Source organism: Spermophilus citellus, assembly GCF_964194105.1.
Source record: "Spermophilus citellus genome assembly, chromosome: 2".
Taxonomy (NCBI): Eukaryota; Metazoa; Chordata; class Mammalia; order Rodentia; family Sciuridae; genus Spermophilus; species Spermophilus citellus.
In genome coordinates, this window is record NC_138183.1 from 26,290,287 (window position 1) to 26,295,650 (window position 5,364).

The window sequence follows — 5,364 nt, forward strand, 5'->3', positions numbered from 1 at the left end:
GGCTTTGGATTCTCTTAGGAAAACAGATGCCTGTGTTCAGTTTTGATTATCAACTAGATGATGGAAGTCAGCCCAGTTTGGTGGAGAGACACTGGTCTGAGAGATGAGAGACTTGGTTCAAGTCCAGTTCTGCTTCTGTCCCAAGACAAGCAACTTGGCTTCTCTAGTTTCTGAGGTTTCTTCTTTTCAAAATGACCATATGATCATACTTGTTGCTTCCAGCTCACATGCTTCCCCATGAATGCCCAGGAGAGAGGAAAACATTGCCCCATCGGGCCCCCACCTTACCCAGGATGAACTGCGGGGCTGTAGGGCAGATGGCAGGCAGGTATCTGCTCCTGGATTGGTGTATGAAGAAAGAGGAGGAGGCAAAGACAATGACTCTGCATGAGTCCACCTCGGGGCATCCTGCCTCCCTCACCCACTGCCCAAGGTGTCCAACTTTCCATGGGAGACTTCACACCTGGTACCCACCCTCCTCAATCCTACTGTCATTTCCCAGTTGTTTCCTTGGTCCTACCGGTCTGGGGTTTCTGGGGTTTAATCTTTTTTGATAATGCTTTCAACTGCTGCTCTCAGTCCTCAGTCCAGGAGGGCTTTGTTGAAGCCAACCAAACTGTAACCCTCTAAAAGCAGTGTGGCCACAAGGAGAACACTGAGCACTGGTAGTCCCCTCTTTGGGTACAGCATCTGTCACTGCACTTTACCCCCAAGTGTGCAGCGCAGAGGGTCTGGGGCTCTTATGCCAGGCCCTGGGTGAAGGAGTGACTTAGGAGCATTAGCTAGAGATGCTCCTTCCGGGGAAGATGAGAACCCAGCTCACCCAGGAGGCCCCTACCTCCGGAGCCTTTGTTTTCCTATCTGTAAACAGAAAGTGACCACGTGTGACCAGAGATTGAACACAGAAGGGACACGGAGCACGTGGTCCCCGCCTTTTCCCCTTGCAGTAGCCACTTAGCTGAGCCCTTGCCATCTCTTCTGCCCTAGATGATGTCAATCCTGTGAAACTTTCCTTCCTCTGTTCTTGGGGGAGGCATGGGAAGGTGACCTAAATCTGGCTAATGAGACATGAGAGGGAATCTGGGGAGGGGGGTGCTTTTGAAAAATGCTTCCTTCTTGCTAGTAAGAGACATAAGAAAAATGGTCCCCATTTTCCCCTGGATAATGTACTTTTCAAGGTGGCCTTTGTAATTCTTGTAGTTCTTTTGCTACTGGCCTGAGGATGAAGCCTATGGAGAGAGAGAGAGAGAGAGAGAGAGAGAGAGAGAGAGAGGGCTAAAGCCCACAGGTTATAAGAAAAGCAGAGCAAGAGTCCCCCCAGCCCTCATCTGGTGATGCCTTACCTACGACTTCCTGTTCTGGGGCTTGACACATATGCTTTCTTGTTATTTGAACTAATTCCATTTAGATATTTTTGTTTCTTGCATTCATATGGTTCAACCTGTCACCGTGGGCTTTTATTCTTTATCAAGTTCTCATGGTCCATTCCAACTTCCTGCTGCTATTCCCCCTGATTCAGAGTCCACTTGGGGCTCCAGGGCCAGCCATTCCAACAGTAGGACTCTCCCTGCCAATACCGAAGCCATTGACATTCGGCCCTTTCTAGCTAAATAAGCCCTGGTGTCATTCTTTGCCCCAGATCCCAGGCCAGCAGAGTACGCTGGAGAAGTATTAAGTGATGCCCAGTAGCCATATTACAAGTCCATACTGTACTGGAGCCTTAGCAGCTGTTCCAGTCAATCTGGATTACTTGCTATTTCCTCCTCCGTGCAATTACTCAGCAGCTCCTGCCAGTGGGTCTGCCCTCTGCTCTCTCTCCCCAGGAGCCATCTCTCCAGGCCAATCCCAAATGCTGCCTCCTACTGTGAAATACAAACACCACCTCCTCTGATCTCTAACACCATAGCTCTCTTCAAATCCAGGTCCACCTCCCAATATAGAGGACATTATTATTATTATTATATAGATTGGTTCTTTTCTTTTATATTTCCTAGTAGACCATGATCTACTTAGATGCATATTGTTGAATATGAAGAGTCACACAAACATGCATTAGAAAGAAAGCAAAGGATAAAGGCAAGCTTACAGATTTTAAATTAGCCAGACTCCCGTTTGAAGAGAGATTTCATTTAATAGCTAAGAGAAATAGGGAAAATGATTAAATTTTATGCAACAATTTTTATGTGAGGATGGAACTAATAACACCTATCTAAGGCAGTTGGGAGAATCATATGAGATCATTTTATAAAAATACACGAGAAACATTAGGCTCTCAGTATTACTTTCTTCCTTTTCACCGTGGTCTGAGAATATATGTTTTTCTGTTACTCAAATGTGTGTGTCTGTCTCTAGAGACATCAAGCAATCTGTAATATTATAAAACTATGTTCATTTTGGCAACACCAAAGTAAAAAGAAAACCAAATTATTCTACCTACTCTGCCCATCACAAGGAAGTTGATCTAGACAAAGTGAACTCTGAGTGTACACCTTTGTCTGGCTAGAGCTGACATGTGGAATGATGCATGGACAAATTGGAAATGGAACTAGTCTTTTGCCTTAAGATTCCTCATTGCAATTCCTTGAACATATGGGGTTAGGGTTCACAGGTAGAAAACGCCTCTGCACAGCAGGTTGGCTCCCTCAGGTATTAACACCCTCCTCCCCACAGGTAAAAGCAAAGGGAGGACTAAGCAATCTTAAGAGTCCTTCTGTTACTGTGTTCGAGTGGTTCTCAGACTTTCATGGGCAAAATAATGAGTGGGGCCTTCTTCCTAGGACAGTTCCTGGCCTCACCCTAGAGATCCTGCTGGGTAGGCACAGATTCAGCCCAGGACCTGCATCTTTAACTAGCATCCCACGTGATCCTGATTTAAGTCGGAAACACTGAGTGCGGGGTATGCCTGGGGGCAGGGAAGCTGGTTCTTGCAGGAGTGAGTGCTGTGACATGCCACATGGGCTAACCAAGGAGATTCCCTAGGTCTAAACAGATGGGCCTCCAAGTCCTGCAACTCACAGGGGGACCAGGGATCCCATGCTAAAGGGAGTCTTCCCAGGGCCTGGGCAAGTCCAGGAGGCATGAAAAGCAAAATCTTTGGATTTATTCTGGAGACCCGAATGATCTGGTGAGTTTTTAGAAGTGAGATGGGCAGGTGAGCTTGGCGAAGAAGAAGGTAGTGAACCACCAATGTATGGAACCATCAGGACCTTGAACTGTGGAAACTGGACACATTTTCTATGTCAAATAAAATACTTATTTGTTCATTGCCTTTTGTAAAAATCTCCCTTATCATTTTGTGTAGTTCTTATTGAAAACCGAATACTCCAGTTTGGCAGAACAGTCTCAGGTGAGGTCAGTTACTGGAGGGGTGGAAATTTAATGACAGATCTTTCATGTTATTGGGCCTCAATGGGCCAGGCACTTTATACCCATTACTTCTAATTTGCACAAGCACACCACAAGGAAGGTGTTTCTAGTCTGTTTTTCAGATGAGGAGTCTAAGTTTCGGAGAGGTTAAGCAAATTGCCCACCATTACACAGCACAGATGAAACTCACAACCGCAGACTGAGCCCTTCTTACTAGAGGCTCTCTGGGTGCCTCCCCATGCTCACATGTTACAGGGCTTTATCCTTCGGTGGCCAGGAAGAGACCTTCTAAGACCTACCGATCCAGCCTGATCAGACACCTGGCAGAGAAAGTGATTTCTGAAGCAGGAGAAAACCCGGGAAGACTGCTCAGTTCCTGTGTGGCTGCTTCCCAGCTGGGGATGACAGTTAATCTTGAAAATCAATTCAGTGACTGCTCTCGCTGCAGACACTCCCCAGGGCAGGCCACAGCTCCTCTCATGCTGTTAAATGGCACAGTAAGTGGGGAACTGAGCAGGATGAGACACGCGGCGGCGGTTGCGAGTGTGTGGAGGTCAGGGTTGCAAGTGTGTGGAGGTCAGGGCCAACTGTGTGCTGGGCCTGGGGTAATGCACAGAGCCCTTGCTGGGGACTTGTAGGTGGCACATGCAGCCTCGGGGGCAGACAGGGTAAGAGTGAGCAGGAAGGGATTTTGGCCAATCAGCCTGGGAATGCGCAGAATCAGCTCTTGTGGGCAACCGTTGTCTCTCCCTAGCAGCCTGGGAGTGGGTCGCTTGGCTTTGTGGCAAGCGTGTCTTCCTCTGGAGGATCTCTGAACTATGGCCTTGTGCCTTCTGAGCCTTTCCAAAAGCGACAAGATTTACCCAGGACAGTAACTCAGCAAGGAGGCTGGGTCTCTGTGTGTGGCTGAAAATCTTCAGACAGCTAACATGCATGTCCTCCCAGGACTGCAATTACCCCACCCTCTCCAAGACTAGCGGACCATGCCAGATTATGCTAGAATCTTCTCCCAGATTTGGAAAGCAGGCAGAAGCACCACTTTTAGAGAGCACTCATTCTGCTTCAGGAAAGAGTGAGATGAAAAGCCAATGGTGTTCCTAGTCGGACAAGTTGCATTGTGCCTTCCAACATCGTGACCTTCACCTTAAAGCATTTTACCTGTGAGGTCAAAGCTCTGAAAGGCAGGCGGGGCAGAAACTATTGTCCCTGTTTTACAGGAGAAGCAACTGAGGTTCAAAGACTTAACAAGAATTGGAATGATAAAAGGCAAATTCAAATACAGATCTTATTATAAATATCCAGTATTAGCCGGGTGTGGTGGCTCATGTCTGTAATCCCAGTGGTTTGGGAGGCTGAGGCAGGAAGATCACAAGTTCAAAGCCAGCCTGAGCGAAAACAAGGCGCTAAACAACTCAGTGAGACCCTGTCTCTAAATCAAATGCAAAAGAGGGCTGGGGATGTGGCTCAGTGGTCAAGTGCCCCTGAGTTCAATCCCCAGTACCCCACAAATAAATAAATATCCAATGTTGCTTTTTGTACTGATTCTTTGCTTCCTGCTCTTTCTCCTTCTCTCTAGGTATGTGTCTGAGTATGTTCTCTTCGAGGCTGTTATGTGCTAAGGTGCAGGTGCTCATGGTAAGAGTACTGTGTCTGTTACAGATCTGTAAAGAGTCACAGAGATGATAGATGTGAACATGCCCCAGAAAGCCACCACACAGTGCTGGATGATGGGGTGGAAATATGATTTGCATTCCTGCCACCTCATCTCCCTGCCCCTTCACTGCCCCTCAGCAATGGCTCTCCTTCCTGTGTCTCACCTACCCAGCTTTGCCATCTGGGGGAAGAGAATGCCAGTGAGCTCCTGGGGGCTATACCGTGGGATTACTCCCGCTGTCTCACAGATGAGTAAACTGAGGCTCTGGAAATGAGCTTCCTCCATTAATAAACCAGTGTGGGGCAGATGGAGGTTCTCTCCTCCTCTTACTGAGCCCAGAGTCA